Raw genomic sequence first — 17,407 nt, 5'->3', positions numbered from 1 at the left:
CCTGAAGGTAATGCACCGACACCGACACAACACCTGCGGGGCTTCACATCTGGCGTCACGAACAGGATAAGGACTAGACCTGTCCAGACAGGTGACCATGTGCCTGGGCGGTCCGCTTGAAAAATTGGAAGCGCCGCCATATTGCCACCATGAAAAGCGCGCTGAAAAACAACAGCAGCCCGCGCTGGAAGAAGTTACCGCCCACGAAGAGGTGTGGCTACCCAGAGATCCTCTGCAGAGTTCTGACCTTGCTGATGAAGAAAGCGGAAGCGTCCAGAGACGGCGGAGCAGAGAAGAAGCCAGCAGCGTGCTAGAGGAAATGGAGTCCAGACGCGGATACCCAGAACCAGGCACCGCTGCCTGGTGGTGCCGGGAGCTTGCCATCTTCTGCGACCGGCTGGAGGCCGGGATCGTGCGACGGCTCAGAGAAGAACGCACGGAGCTCCTGGAAATGGCTGCGGCGGTGCGGACCTACGAGGAGGGAGCCGCGCGACGCATGTCAGACCGAGCGGCGACGACGCAGACCCCGATGCTGCCACAGATGGGTGAGTCGAGTGATGCCCCGGCCAGCACAAGTGCCCCGACCCCTGCTGCCACGCCCGCGGTCCCGGAAGAGGCGCCCGGCGCGGCGCCACCGAGCCAGGCCGCAGCCACGCTAGATGCGGCCCGCCAAATCGAGGCCGCCGCAGCCATGCCCCGCCTGGCCCGCAAAGGTCCGACTACGACTGCGATACTGATCCGTGCCGCAGGTGTGACACTGACCCAGGCTGCCACCCTGCTGAGCCCAGTCCGCCAAGACCCCACCGCAGCAGCGACGCTCGTCCGCGCCGCAAGTGAGATGCTGAACCAGGCCGCAGCCCCGCCGGGTGCGGCCCGCCAAGCTCCGATCGCTGCAGCGACGTCCAGCCCAGCCTGCACAGAGCCCCCTGCAACAGCGACACTGATCCAGGCCGCCGCCATGCCGGGCGCGGCCCGCCAAGACCAGGCCGCCGCCATACAGGGCGCGGCCCGCCAAGAGATTGCATCACTATTTTCCCCGGCCTGCAAGGCCAGAGCAGACACCGCTCCCCAGTCCAGAGAGGTCCCTGCTAGGAAGACCCTGATAGGAGAGGACCCTGAATACTGGAAGCTGAAGGCTGACCTAGAGGCCCAGTTCCCACAGGAGATGGTGGATCGGTATCTGCTCCCTCCGCATACCCCCAAGGAGATTCAGGTAACCCCTGCAGCCGCGCCAGAGAGTCCACCGCCCAGACCAGCTGAAGAAAGCCCATCCCCAGCACTGCCACCAAAGGAGTGCCAAGAAGAACTAAGGGGGAGAGGAGGCCAGGAAGCAGAAGGGCTGACTCCGACGCCAACGGCAGCAGACCCCTACCCAGAGCCGGAGATGCTGCCCTATTCCCGCTGGGAGGAGGAAGACTTGACACCGTCAGCAGACGAAGATCAACCCAAAGACCTCACCTGGGAGCCTGCAAGCATGAACCCAGCCCGCAAGACAAGGCGTAGCAGAACAAAGTATCCTCCAACACCACAGTCTCCAGAGCAGAGAGAGGTCACAGCCAGAGACCTGGAGGAGAAAAGGTGCCTAAGAAGGTCCAAAGCCCAGGCTAGAGGACCCCTTTACAGAGGAATAGTAGAGGACTTCAATCTGAAGAGCGGATACGGCTTTATTGTAGTGAAAGGAATAAAAGAGGGCATATTTGTAAATCGGAGAGATGTTCAAGCCCACCTGCCCAGAGGACATTCAGGCAGAAATTTGAAAATTGGGGACTTAGTACAGTTCACCTTGCATCAAGGAGAAAGGGGCTACTATGCCTTAGACGTAGCACCATGTCCCAGACAAGAAAGACAAGAAAGACAAGAAAGACAAGAAAGACAAGAAAGACAAGAAAGAAAAGACAGAGATAAAGAAACAGATACAGAAAAAGAAACAGACGAAGACCAAGAAAGGAAAGATAAAGAACCTACAGATGAAACAACCACAGACAAAGATCCTACAGATGAAACAACCACGGACGACGACGGAGAGCAAGAAAGTCACAGGTGCCGGTGCCCTACATGCCCACGCCCTGGTGAAACGGAGGAGTAGAGTAGAGAGAAGTAAAGAAATACAGCAAGTTACCAGTTGAAGTTTTGACAAGTTTTGTTTGCAACGTTTAAGAAATGCGCCCACAAAAACTATTGTGAGAAATAAACTTTAAGGCTATGAACTTGCTATAGCCACAAACTCTCGCAGTGTAAATAGTTACACCAGTGGCACCACCACCAGGGCCAGCCTGTTTAGGGGCTTGGCTCGTCTGCAACCAGGAGGGGCCCGTCCGTATATAGGGCCTTGGCTCACCTGCGACCAGAGAGCACGCCTGTTTATGGGGCCTTGGCTCACCACCACAAAGAGGGTACCTGGTCAGCACCAACTGTGGAGGCCGCCTCTGAATCCTGCCAGAAGAGGCTGACGGCGCGGATCCACCAGGCCAGGTATACCCTGAAACCACCAGCCCAAGAAAGCCGCCTCTACATCCTGCCAGAAGTGGCTGAAGTCGCGGCCAACGGGAGAGGAAGATTGGAGGAAAGGTTTGGGGAAGTAGATGGCCCAGACCTGGTTACCAACAGGACCGGTGACCTGCCTCCTGAGAGGGTTTTGGGTGGGTTAACGGACTTGTGGGTGGAGGGTGGTGATGTCTGATACCTGGTGGTTTTAAAAATGTTTTACATGTTTTAATGTTTTATGCATTTTAAAATGTTGTCTTGCAGCCCGAGGACGTGCTGGTGATAACTAAGGGGGAATGTGGCGCCCCTGACCTGGTCAGGCACCACTGAGTACTGCACCCATGCTGGGGACAGTACAACACAGGTAATCCAGAAGGCTGACCGGGGTGTGGAACACAGGCGCATAGTGATCAGGTCTCACACATGTACCCATGAGAGGACCCCTGGGGATCCCAGGAGGGGGCAAGCCTTCACCTTCACTGGAATAGTGGAGGGGGTAGAGCCTCCATCTCCTCTCAAGGGGTGTGGTGGAGAGTCTGGTTGCTAGGTGGCGTAGGCAAGAACAGGAGAGGAGGAGCAGTGAGTCGGTAGAGCATGAGAACTCCATAGGGCTCAGTGAGGAGCAGACCTGTGGGGCTGTTGCTGTCTAACAGCGCCCGCGCAGTGGCTACAGACGGGGGAGAACGGTCAACTAGGAGTGCTGCCTGAAAGCCAGCTTCAGCTAGAGAGTGCACGGAGTGGGAAGTAAGGAGACTGCTAGAGAGCACCAGGCCCAACCGGGCGGCAGATCCCGAAGCGAGGATAGATTCACCTTTCTTCTGCTAAACCTGCCGGTGTGGGGCTCTTAAAGCCCACACCACAACACTACAAAAGCCGCAGCCACGTAACCGCAAGTTAGGGCCCATAGGTCATAGGAGGCAAGAGGCTGGAGTGGCCTGGTCCGGGGAACAAGCATACGGCGAACGAAGGGGAGAGAGGCTGCAGCATCTTCCCTGGGTGACCCCCCATAGGGACTCAAAGTCGGGGTCACCCCAAACCACCAAGGGCTAAGGAAGGCGAGTCAGTAGTCACCCTCATAAAGTCAGCCTGAAGGATACCTGGTTCCCACCTGGTTCATCTCAGCTACGCCCGGGTTACTCACCCTGCCACCTGAAGTGAGTAAAAACCCTGAAAGACATCCTGCCTGTGTGGTCATTCTGCGACTTGTGGTACTACAAACCTACACAGGGCCCTGGGGCTTGCCTCACTCTCAGGAGGCTCCTACATCTAACTGCACACACCATCAGCCCCAGGCGTCCCTCAACCTGCAGTGGCGGTCCCTACTGGCCGCAATACTGAGAGTGGCGTCACGATCAAAACAGAAGATTTCCTACCAGTGACGGAGATCCAGCAACGTGGAGTCCCTGAAGGTAATGCACCGACACCGACACAACACCTGCGGGGCTTCACACATAACCTTATAATATACATCTCAGCTGCTGCAGAACCTCATACACGTCAGCTGCTACAAAACCTCTTACAGATGTCAGCTGCTGCTGAGCCTCATACATACGTCAGCTGCTGCAGAACTTCGTCATACAGACATCAACTGCTGCAGAACCGTAAACACAAATGAGATGCTGATAAACCTCGTTAAACACATCTCATCTGCTGCAGAACCTCATAGTACACCTCCGCTGCAGCAGAATGTTATAATAGACACCACAGCTGCTGCAGAACCTCATCATTGACACATCATCTGCTGCAGAACATCATGCTGCACAACCCAGCTGATGCATAACCTTATAATACACACCTCAGTTGCTGAAGAACCTCATACAGACATCAGCTCCTGCGGAACTTCATACACACCTCAGCTGCTGCAGAACTCTGTCATACAGACATCTGCTGCAGAACCTTAAACACAAATAAGATGCTAATGAACCTCATAAAACACATCTCAGCTGCTGCAGAACCTCATAATGCACCTCGACTGCTGCAGAGCCTTATAATGCACACCTCAGCTGCTGCAGAACCTCATTAGACACACTTCAGTTGCTGCAGAACTTTCTAATATGCATCTCAAATGCTGCAGAACCTCATAATAGACATCTCGGCTGCTACAAACCTTTATAATACACACCTAACTGCTGCAGAACCTCATAATACACACCTCAGCTGCTGAAGAACCTCTTAATATGCATCTCAGCTGCTGTTGAACCTCATAATACACATCTCAGCTGCTGCTGAACCTCATAATTCACATCTCGGCTGCTGCTGAACCTCATACTATACATCTCAGCTGCAGCATAACATTTTCATACACTACTTAGCTGCAGCATAACCTTTTAATTATACCTCAGCTGCTGCAGAACCTCATCATACATATCTTAGTTTCTGCAGAATCTTATAATAAACCCTTCAGTTGCTGCAGAACCTCATTACACACCAAATTTGCTGAAGAACCTCATAATACACCTCAGCTGCTGCAGAACCTCATCATAGACACATCATCTACTGCAGAACTTCATGCTGCACAAACAGCTGCTGCAGAAACTCATTCTTCACAACCCAGCTGATGCATAACCTTATACACATGTAAGCTGCTGTAGAACCTCATACACGTCAGCTGCTGCTAAACCTCATACAGATGTCAGCTGCTGCTGAGCCTCATACATACGTCAGCTGCTGCAGAACTTCGTCGTACAGACATCAACTGCTGCAGAACCGTAAACACAAATGAGATGCTGATGAACCTCGTTAAACACATATCATCTGCTGCAGAACCTCATAGTACACCTCCGCTGCAGCAGAATGTTATAATAGACACCACAGCTGCTGCAGAACCTCGTCATTGACACATCATCTGCTGCAGAACCTCATGCTGCACAACCCAGCTGATGCATAACCTTATAATATACACCTCAGCTGCTGTAGAGCCTTATACACATGTCAGCTTCTGCAGAACCTCATACAGACGTCAGCTGCTGCGGAACTTCATACACACCTCATCTGCTGCAGAACTTCGTCATACAGACATCTGCTGCAGAACCTTAAACACAAATGAGATGCTAATGATCCTCATTAAAACACATCTGCTGCAGAACCTCATAATGCACGTCAACTGCTGCAGAGCCTTATATTGCACACCTCAGCTGCTGCAGAACCTCATTAGACACGCTTCAATTGCTGCAGAACTTTCTAATATGCATCTCAAATGCTGCAGAACCTCATAATAGACATCTCAGCTGCTACAAACCTTTACAATACACACCTAACTGCTGCAGAACCTCATAATACACACCTCAGCTGCTGCAGAACCATATATTGCACACCTTAGCTGCTGTAGAACATCAATACACATATTGGCTGCTGCAGAACATTGTAATACAGAACTCATCTGCTGCAGGACCTTATAATATACACCTCAGCTGCTGCAGAACCTCATCATACAGACCACAGCTGCAGAACCTTTTACACGAATGAGCTGTTGATGAACCTCATTAAACACATCTCAGCTGCTGCAGAACCTCATAATACACCTCAGCTGCAGCAGAATGTTATAATAGACATCACAGCTGCTGCAGAATCTCTACATAGACACATCTGCTGCAGAACCTTATGCTCGCCAAACAGCTGCTGCAGAACCTTATTCTTCACAACCCAGCAGCTCATTAAACACATCTCAGCTGCTGAAGAACCTCATAATACACAATGTCAGCTGCTGCAGAACCTTATACACGTCAGCTGCTGCAAAACCTCATACAGACATCAGCTGCTGCGGAACCTCCTCATAGACACATCATCTGCTGCAGAACCTCATGCTGCACAAACAGCTGCTGCAGAACCTCATCCTACACAACCCAGCTGATGTAGAATATACACCTTAGCTGCTGCAAAACCTCATACAGACGTCAGCTGCTGCGGAACCTCATACAGATGTCAGCTGCTACGGAACCTCATACAGACGTCAGCTACTGCGGAACCTCATACACACCTCAGCTGCTGTAGATCTGTGTCATACAGACATCAACTGCTGCAGAACCTGAAACACAAATGAGATGCTGATGAACCTCATTAAACACATCTCATCTGCTGCAGAACCTCATAATGCACCTCAACTGCTGCAGAGCCTTATAATGCACACCTCAGCTGCTGCAGAAACTCATTAGAAACGCTTCAGTTGCTGCAGAACCTAATATGCATCTCAGCTGCTGCAGAACCTCATCATAGACACATCATCTGCTGCAGAACTTCATGCTGCAGCACAAACAGCTGCTGCAGAACCTCATTCTTCACAACCCAGGTTATAACCTTATAGTATACATTTCAGCTGCTGCAGAACCTTACACACATGTCAGCTTCTGCGGGACCTTATAATACACACCCCAGCTGCTGCAGAACCTCATCATACAGACCTCAGCTGCAGAACCTTATACACGATTGAGCTGCTGATGAACCTCATTAAACACATCTCAGCTGTGGCAGAATGTTATAATAGACATCAGAGCTGCTGCAGAACCTCTACATAGACACATCATCTGCTGCAGAACCTTAGGCTGGCCAAACAGCTGCTGCAGAACCTCATTCTTCATAACCCAGCTGATGCATAACCTTATAATATATACCTCAGCTGCTGCAGAACCTTATACACAAGTCAGTTACTGCGAAACCTCATACAGACGTCAGCTGCTGCAGAACTTCGTCATACAGACATCAACTGTTGCAGAACCTTAAACACAAATGAGATGCTGATGAACCTCGTTAAACACATCTCATCTGCTGCAGAACTTCATAATGCACCTCCGCTGCAGAACGTTATAATGCACACGTCAGCTGCAGCAGAACCTCATCATACAGACCTCAGCTGCAGAAACTTATACACGAATTAGCTGCTGATGAACCTCATTAAACACATCTTAGCTGCTGCAGAACTTCATAATACACCTCAACTGCGGCAGAATGTTATAATAGACATCACAGCTGCTGCAGAACCTCTACATAGATACATCATCTGCTGCAGAACCTTATACTGGCCAAACAGCTGCTGCAGAACCTCATTCTTCACAACCCAGCTGATGCATAACCTTATAATATACACCTCAGAACCTTATACACACGTCAGCTGCTGCAGAACCTCATAATACACATCTGAGCTGCTGCATAATCTCTTAGTTTACCTCAGCTGCTGCTAATGATACATTACAGAATGGCTTTCATACCTGTACTAAATATACCTATGCTAAATCATTGCTTGTGATGTGCAGACAGCAGTGATGCATGTAACGTATGAGTAGAGTTCAGTGGACCTGAACTATAAACTTCGGTGTTCATATCAAACACTGACTTTACCAAAAAATTAATGAATGATCTCCTGTCCTAAAATCCCCCCTTTTTCCTGACATTGATACCCTTTTGGGGATGTATCTGCTCTTTTTAAGGGCTTTTACAGTATACTAAATGGTCGTTTTTTTTTTTACCATGATCACGGTAAAATCATGCACCTTATTATATTGCAGCGAAAATGGCCATGTTTCACACAACACATTTGTGCTTTGTTCCTTGTCACACTTTTTAATTGTTTTTCATTTATTTTTTTTGTGATTTTCTGAATTCGTGGTAACATTTTTGAAATATTGCATCTCTGTGTGTCTCGCCTGCCATCTGTGTCTCCCCTGCCCTCTGTGTCTCCCCTGCCCTCTGTGTCTCCCCTGCCCTCTGTGTCTCCCCTGCCCTCTGTGTCTCCCCTGCCCTCTGTGTCTCCCCTGCCCTCTGTGTCTCCCAATCCCTCTGTGTCTCCCCTGCCCTCTGTGTCTCCCCTGCCCTCTGTGTCTCCCCTGCCCTCTGTGTCTCCCCTGCCGTCTGTGTCTCCCCTGCCGTCTGTGTCTCCCCTGCCGTCTGTGTCTCCCCTGCCCTCTGTGTCTCCCCTGCCCTCTGTGTCTCCCCTGCCCTCTGTGTCTCCCTTGCCGTCTGTGTCTCCCCTGCCGTCTGTGTCTCCCCTGCCGTCTGTGTCTCCCCTGCCGTCTGTGTCTCCCCTGCCGTCTGTGTCTCCCCTGCCCTCTGTGTCTCCCCTGCCCTCTGTGTCTCCCCTGCCCTCTGTGTCTCCCCTGCCCTCTGTGTCTCCCCTGCCGTCTGTGTCTCCCCTGCCGTCTGTGTCTCCCCTGCCCTCTGTGTCTCCCCTGCCCTCTGTGTCTCCCCTGCCCTCTGTGTCTCCCCTGCCCTCTGTGTCTCCCTTGCCGTCTGTGTCTCCCCTGCCGTCTGTGTCTCCCCTGCCGTCTGTGTCTCCCCTGCCGTCTGTGTCTCCCCTGCCGTCTGTGTCTCCCCTGCCCTCTGTGTCTCCCCTGCCCTCTGTGTCTCCCCTGCCCTCTCTGTCCCCCCTGCCGTCTGTGTCGCCCCTGCCCTCTGTGTCGCCCCTGCCCTCTGTGTCGCCCCTGCCCTCTGTGTCTTTCACACCCTCTGTGTCGCCCCTGCCCTGTGTGTCTCCCCTGCCCTGTGTGTCTCCCCTGCCCTGTGTGTCTCTCACGCCCTCCGTGTCTCTCACGCCCTCCGTGTCTCTCACGCCCTCCGTGTCTCTCACGCCCTCCGTGTCTCTCATGCCCTCCGTGTCTCTCATGCCCTCCATGTCTCTCATGCCCTCCGTGTCTCCCTCGCCCTCCGTGTCTCCCTCGCCCTCCGTGTCTCCCTCCGTGTCTCCCTCCGTGTCTCCCTCGCCCTCCGTGTCTCCTTCGCCCTCCGTGTCTCCTTCGCCCTCCGTGTCTCCCCCGCTCTATTCCTCTGTGTCCCCACTGTTCTGTCTCCGTGCTTTGTCCCTCCCTAGAGTGGATTACAAACTTTGAAAATGACAACAAAAAAACTTTGAATGAACCTGTGGGCAACCATTTGTGAATGAGCCAGTGGGTGCTAATTGATTCAAAAAGGGAGGAAGACAATGTGCAAAAAGTGGGATCACCAAATCTGTAGATAATTTACAAAATGTATTGATAATCAAGGAAAACAAAAAAATACACATATTAAAAACAATTTAAAAAGCAGAAAGCTTTACAAAAAACACGTTGTATGTCAATGGTATATGACTCCAAAACCTCACACCCTCTGCATACCTAAACCCCGTATACACAGTATGATGACCTAGATTAAGGTGCAAACCAAGAGCCACATGTAAAACTTCTACCAGGGTTAGAAAAAATGTCTATAAACAGGACAATTCTAATCAGTGAAAGAAAAATACGAAAGTGGATGAGGCTGATCTCACAACTACTGAACCTGTGTATCACAGAGGATGCATGAGACAGGTAAAGCACCTAGTGCATAGATGAAGGTTCAGCCGCCACCTGTCAAGGCTTACAGGCAGAATAATACTACTTGTGAATAGACATACACGGGGTTAGGTGAAAATAAGAGGGGTGAGGTAGTGACCCCACGCGAATCGCCACTGGCAAAAGTGTGGCTTCCTCAGGGGAAAGTGTTTAGTATACTGGCAAGTGTTCCTTAAATATTTAGATATAATGAGAGAATTGCCTGCCAGCATGGAAGTCGGGAGCGAGGAGAGACAAGCATGGACCAGGTAGACGCCGGTGGCTGTGGGTGCTAATTGGGGAAATTCAGTGTTTCACGCTCGATATTTGTAGGTGACATATGTAATATAATTATTGAATTTCCTACTCACAGTAAGGCAATCTGATGACCACCTATTTAACATAAATTAAAATAGAGAATTTCTAAGAGGAAAAGGAACTCTGCATTGGAAGCAGTATGCCCCCCTTCAACAATGGAGTTTATTCATATTTTTAGTTCCATGCTGTAGAAGCTTTGTTCTGTTATTATATGTTCACTTTAAAAGTCTCCTTATTCACCTGAGGAAGACAACATTGTTGTTGAAACGCGTTGTGATTATAAGGGACTATTAATAAAAGGATTGTGTTTTAAAATATTTCTAAAAAAACATCCCTTGGTTTCCTTTAATCAGATATAGCGCTCCATTAGACAGGCATCTCTTTTTCCTTGCATATAACTATTCCCATTTGGGAAGCATGGCAGGAGCAGCTTAGATTAAAGGAGATCGTAAATCTAATCAGAAATATACACGTCGGACACCGGACGTTTACTACGAGACCAGAGGATCACACTGCGGTCGGCTACAAGGAGTCTGGATGTCAGCACATAGCAGCTATAATACTAACGTGCGGTCCGAGGAGGAACTCCGATACTAATATCCAGCTTAATACGGAGCTTGTGCGGGGGCGCACAACTCTTTAAGGTGAGCAATGTAATAAGGGAAATTTTCATTAATCCCACTGGTGCTTCTCATTTTGCGCCCCTATTTTTCATTTTGTTTTGTCTGTCTGTTAAGGGGACCCTTTCCCTCCCCCATTCTTCCTGTTAATGTTTATGAATTAAGTACAGAAATGGAAAATTAAAATTAAAAAAAAAATTCTTGACCTTCTGTTGATTTATTTACTCTGCCTCCCAAAGATTGGAGTAATATATTTAAACCTTTAAACCTGCAGTGCACGCACTCACAGTGTTCACTGCAGGCCGGGGTTCATCTGTGAATGGCGTTAGTGCGTGATGTGCTCCTGCCCTGCAGATGTGTGTGTGTGTGTGTAGCCCACTAGCCCCAGTAATGTGTGGGCCCGACTCTGGCCCCAGTAATGTCTATACCCCTCATTGACCCCAATAAAATGTATGTACCCCCACTGCCCCTGTAATGTGTGTGTCCCCCACTGGCCCCAGTAATGAGTGTGTCCTCCACTGGCCCCAGTAATGAGTGTGTCCCCCACTGGCCCCAGTAATGAGTGTCTCCCCCACTGGCCCCAGTAATGAGTGTGTCCCCCACTGGCCCCAGTAATGAGTGTGTCCCCCACTGGCCCCAGTAATGAGTGTGTCCCCCACTGGCCCCAGTAATGAGTGTGTCCCCCACTGGCCCCAGTAATGAGTGTGTCCCCCACTGGCCCCAGTAATGAGTGTGTCCCCCACTGGCCCCAGTAATGAGTGTGTCCCCCACTGGCCCCAGTAATGAGTGTGTCCCCCACTGGCCCCAGTAATGAGTGTGTCCCCCACTGGCCCCAGTAATGAGTGTGTCCCCCACTGGCCCCAGTAATGAGTGTGTCCTCCCACTGGCCGCAGTAATGTGTGTACCCCCCTCTGACCCCAGTAATGTGTGTGTCCCCCATTGACCCCAATAATGTGTGTACCCCCCTCTGACCCCAGTAATGAGTGTGTCCCCCACTGGCCCCAATAATGTGTATGTCCTCCCACTGGCCGCAGTATCTTGTATTTCCCCTCTGCAACATATGCCCTCAGTAATGTATATACTGTAGCCAGCATGTCTCCTGTTCATTTATTTGTAATATCTGTACTTTACTATTTTTGTGTTTTCATGTAAAAATTGTATGTTAATAAAAATATTTTTGTAATTTATTATGAGTCAAAAACTCCTTTTTTCTCCTTTTTTTCCTAAAAATATATGCCTTTTACTTGTTTGATAGCAATATAATATAATGATCCGAGAAAAATGCTTCTACTATTTATGTCTCCTGTGATGTATATACAGCATTCTCAGTGTGCACTCTGCGGGCTTGTCTTGCTATCAGTGTCGCTGCCAGGTCGGCACACAAACAGAATTTTAGGCCTAGTGCTGGCCCAGCAGCATCACTGCTAGCAGATCTATGAGATCACTCTGTGCAGCCATGTCTGTTAGGGCTCGTGCGCACGTTGCGGTTTTTTTTGCGTTTCTGCAGAGTCTTAAGCCCGCTACACACGCTTCAATATATCTCACAATCCGTCGTTGGGGTCAAGTTGTAAGTGACGCACATCCGGCATCATTTGTGAGGTATCTTCGTGTGACAGCTACGTGCGATCAGGATTGAACGCAAAACCGTTGATCGCAAACACATCGTATCATTCTCTAGAATTGAGCGTTTTGTTGCACGAACCTAGTCAATTGTAACGTGTGACATCCCTCATACGATTTTGGTGTCTGATGCTATGTGCGCAGGTGTGCGCTCTGCACCGCAGCTTAAAAAAGGTCCGCTTCAGAGCGCAGCTGAAAAGCTGCGTTCTGAAGCGCCTCACAATGTCTGTCATTCACTAATCTCTGTCAGTCGGTCACTATCTCTGTCCCTCACTCTCTGTCCATGTCAGTCTATCCCCCTCTCTCATATACTCACCGATCCCCGATCCCCGGCGCTGCACGGCGTTCACACTGCTCCGGCGGCTTTTACTGTTTTGAAAAAGCCTGCCGCCCATTAAACAATCTCGTATTCCCTGCTTTCCCCACCCACCGGCGCCTATGATTGGTTACAGTGAGACACGCCCCCACTCTGAGTGACAGGTGTCACACTGCACCCAATCACAGCAGCCGGTGGGCGTGTCTATACTGTGTAGTGAAATAAATAATTAAATAATTAAAAAAAACGGCGTGCGGTTCCCCCCAATTTTAAAACCAGCCAGATAAAGCCATACGGCTGAAGGCTGGTATTCTCAGGATGGGGAGCTCCACGTTATGGGGAGCCCCCCCAGCCTAACAATATCAGCCAACAGCCGCCCAGAATCGCCGCATACATTATATGCGACAGTTCTGGGACTGTACCCGGCTCTTCCCGATTTGCCCTGGTGCGTTGGCAAATCGGGGTAATAAGGAGTTATTGGCAGCCCATAGCTGCCAATAAGTCCTAGATTAATCATGTCAGGCGTCTATGAGACACCCTCCATGATTAATCTGTAAATTACAGTAAATAAACACACACACCCGAAAAAATCCTTTATTAGAAATAAAAAACACAAACATATACCCTGGTTCACCAATTTAATCAGCCCAAAAAAGCCCTCCATGTCCGGCGTAATCCAGGATGCTCCAGCGTCGCTTCCAGCGCTGCTGCATGGAGGTGACCGGAGCTGCAGAAGACACCGCCGCTCCGGTCACCTCCACGCAGGTAATGAAGACAGCCGCGCGATCAGCTGCTGTCACTGAGGTTACCCGCTGTCACTGGATCCAGCGGTGGCCGCGGGTAACCTCAGTGACAGCTCAGCTGATCGCGCTACTCACCGCCGCTCCTATCAGCTCCACGCAGCAACTGAGGTGAGTAGCGCGATCAGCTGAGCTGTCACTGAGGTTACCTGCGGCCACCGCTGGATCCACCGCTGGATCCAGTGACAGCGGGTAACCTCAGTGACAGCAGCTGATCGCGCGGCTGTCTTCATTACCTGCGTGGAGGTGACCGGAGCGGCGGTGTCTTCTGCAGCTCCGGTCACCTCCATGCAGCAGCGCTGGATGCGACGCTGGACCATCCTGGAGTACGCCGGACATGGAGGGCTTTTTGGGCTGATTAAAGTGGTGAACCAGGGTATATGTTTGTGTTTTTTATTTCTAATAAAGGATTTTTTCGGGTGTGTGTGTTTATTTACTGTAATTTACAGATTAATCATGGAGGGTGTCTCATAGATGCCTGACATGATTAATCTAGGACTTATTGGCAGCTATGGGCTGCCAATAACTCCTTATTACCCCGATTTGCCAACGCACCAGGGCAAATCGGGAAGAGCCGGGTACAGTCCCAGAACTGTCGCATATAATGTATGCGGCAATTCTGGGCGGCTGTTGGCTGATATTGTTAGGCTGGGGGGCTCCCCATAACGTGGAGCTCCCCATCCTGAGAATACCAGCCTTCAGCCGTATGGCTTTATCTGGCTGGTTTTAAAATTGGGGGGAACCGCACGCCGTTTTTTTTAATTATTTAATTATTTATTTCACTACACAGTATAGACACGCCCACCGGCTGCTGTGATTGGGTGCAGTGTGACACCTGTCACTCAGAGTGGGGGCGTGTCTCACTGTAACCAATCATAGGCGCCGGTGGGCGGGGAAAGCAGGGAATACGAGATTGTTTAATGGGTGGCCGGCTTTTTCAAAACAGTAAAAGCCGCCGGAGCAGTGTGAACGCCGTGCAGCGCCGGGGATCGGGGATTGGTGAGTATGAGAGAGGGCTGCTAACTTCAGTTACTCAGGAGTTTAGTGGTCACCGGTGAGTCCTTCACTGGTGACCGCTAATCAGGGCGCGACACAGACAGAGCCGCAGCATGACCGTGAAGTCGGGTGAAGTTCACCCGAGTTCATTCTGACAGTGCAGCTCTGTCTGTGTCTGCTGTCATCTGCCATTCAGCTCTGCTACATGGCTGTCTGTGTCTGCTGTTAGCGGCCATGTAGCAGAGCTGAACGGCAGATGACATAGTAAAAACGCATCCCTACACATTACACACGCTTGGCAAGTCAATAAATTAAAAAAAAAAAAAAAGGTGCCCAATGCATACGTCACAGAACACATGATCTAAAGGATCTCACACAAAATTGACCAATTTAACATAGACTACTAACGCACGTGTGACAGCAAATGAACGACCAACGTGAAATCTCATAAGATCCCGTATGCAACCTGGGCGTGACACATCGCAAATGCGATTGTACAACTAATTGCAACGTGTAAAGTGGGCTTTAAGCTGCAGCGTCACATTGTTAAAATTCATGCTTTCTGGTTCCCCAGCAAAGTCTATGAGAATCATGCAAAATCCATGCGCATGATGCTTTTTTAAACGCAGCGTTTTGATTTTCAAAAAATTGACAAAATCTCTGCATTTAAAAATGCAGCATGTCAATTCTTTTGTCTGTTTTGGCAGCGTTCTACACCCATTGAAATCAATGAGTTGTAGAAAAACGCTACCAAAATGCTAAGCAGTGCGTTTGCACTGCATTTTTGTTGCGATCCGCATGTTTTTTTTGACATAACAGGTGCAGGTCTTTCGGTCTCTCTGTCGATAGCAGTCTCTCCCTCCCACGCCCTCTCTCATACTCACCAATCACCGGCACGGCGCTGCACGGCGTTCACACTGTGACGGCTTCTCTTTTGAAAATGCCGTCCTCATTATTCCATCTCGTATTCCCTGCTTCCCCCACCTACCGGCAGCTATGATTGGTTGTAGTCAGACACGCCCCAACGCTGAGCGACAGCTGTCTCACTACAACCAATCACAGCTGCCAGTGGGCGTGTCTGTATCGTGCAGTAAAATAAATACATAATTGAAAAAAAAAAACGTGCTGTCCCGCCCCCCCCCAAATGATACCCAGCCAAGATAAAGCCACACAGCTGTGGGCTGGTATTCTCAGGATGGGGAGTGCCACATTATGGGGAGCCCCCCCAATCCTAAAATATAAACCAGCAGCTGCCCAGAATAGCTGCATTCATTAGATTCGACAGTTCCGGGACTCTACCTGGCTCATCCTGAATTCCCCTGGTGCGTTGGCAATAGGGGTAATAAGGAGTTAATGGCAGCCCATAGCTGCCACTAAGTCCTAGGTTAATCATGGCAGGCGTCTATGAGACACCCCTAATGATTAACCTGTAAGTGAAAGAAAATAAACATATACATCCGAAAAAATCCTTTATTTGGAATAGAATACAAAAAAAACACCCTCTTCCACCACATTATTAAAATCCCCACATACCCCTCCAGGTCCTGCGTAATCCTCACGAGGTCCCTCGATGCATCCAGCTCTGCTACGTGAAGCTGACAGGAGCGTCTTTAGAACACCGCCACTCTCTGTCAGCTCCACGCAGCAACTGAAGTGAGCCACGCAATCAGCGGTGCCGTCACTCAGGTGACCCACGGCCACAGCTCTCAGGTGGAGGACTCCAGCTGGCTGCGGTTCACCTGAGTGAGAGCACCGCTGATTGCACGGCTCACTTCAGTCACTCAGGGGATTTGCGGTCACTGGTGAGTCCTTCACGTGTGACCACAAATCAGGCTGCAACAGAGAGAGAGAGAGACGCGCGATGTCAGTGAAATCGGGTGATGCTCTGGCGTCACTGCTGTGGACTCCTGTGTCCTGGCACTGACCTCGGAGGTTCATCTGAGTTCATGACAGCACACAGAGACAGAGCAGCGGGATGACAATGAAGTCGGGTGAAGTTCATGCGAGTTCATTCTCATCGCCCGGCTCTGTCTGTGTCTGCTGTCAGCAGGCATGTCACAGAGCTGAATTGCCGGGGACCGCACTGACAAAAATGCATCCAAAACGCATGTAATATGCATGCAAAATGCTTCCAAAATACATGCATTTTGGATGCATTCTTTTTGTCAAAACGCAGTGTCAAGTCTGCCAGAGGGTGCATTTATTTCTGCACTGCTTAGGACGCAGTGTGCGCACATAGCCTTAAAGTGACTGCCATCAAGCAGCGCGCTCTGCACAGCCACATGTCCTTTGGAGAAAAGCTAAATAGGAGACAAGCAGGGGAGGTGAGTGAGGCTTGTTGCTGGCTTCTCCATATTAAAAATATCTCTAATGTGCTTCTGTGTGCATGTATGAAGTGTTTATCTATGTATGTCTGTGTATGTGACTGTGTATATATTTGTCTGCTTATATGTATGTTTGTGACTCTGTCTTCAAATATATGTACGTATGTGTGGCGCCCTGGACGAGTCAGATCGTCAAAGGTACTGCAACATCACACCCCACACCCCGGGTTAGGCACATCAGTCACACACAAATCCTTGTTGCCTCCCTCCAGGGGCTGATGTCCACACCAGGTGGGGTGGAGCCAGGCAGTTGGCCCCATCCACTGAGGAGTTCACAGTCCTGGAGGCAGGAAAGGAAGTCGGAGATGAGTGAGGGAGAGTAAAGGAGCAGGAGTGAAGTGGTGGTGGAGGAGAAGACTGTCCGTGTCCAGGTACGTGGCCCGGGCACCAAGAGCAAGGTTGGCAGACGGTGGTGGCCGTCTGCAGGAGAGGCCTATCGACGCGGAACCGTAGGACCGGGGACGGGCGGTGGCCCGCCGGTACCGAACTGGGGAGCGAAGAGAAGCCAGCACAAACCGGCAGGGCCTTCGGACCCCGACCAGGCTTGGAGTCGCCGTTAAACCGGTCAAATCCGTTAGCGACTGGAACCTTCGGG

Source organism: Anomaloglossus baeobatrachus, chromosome 5 (genome assembly GCF_048569485.1).
Source record: "Anomaloglossus baeobatrachus isolate aAnoBae1 chromosome 5, aAnoBae1.hap1, whole genome shotgun sequence".
In the NCBI taxonomy this organism is placed as follows: Eukaryota; Metazoa; Chordata; class Amphibia; order Anura; family Aromobatidae; genus Anomaloglossus; species Anomaloglossus baeobatrachus.
Note: the sequence above shows the minus strand (reverse complement) of the source record.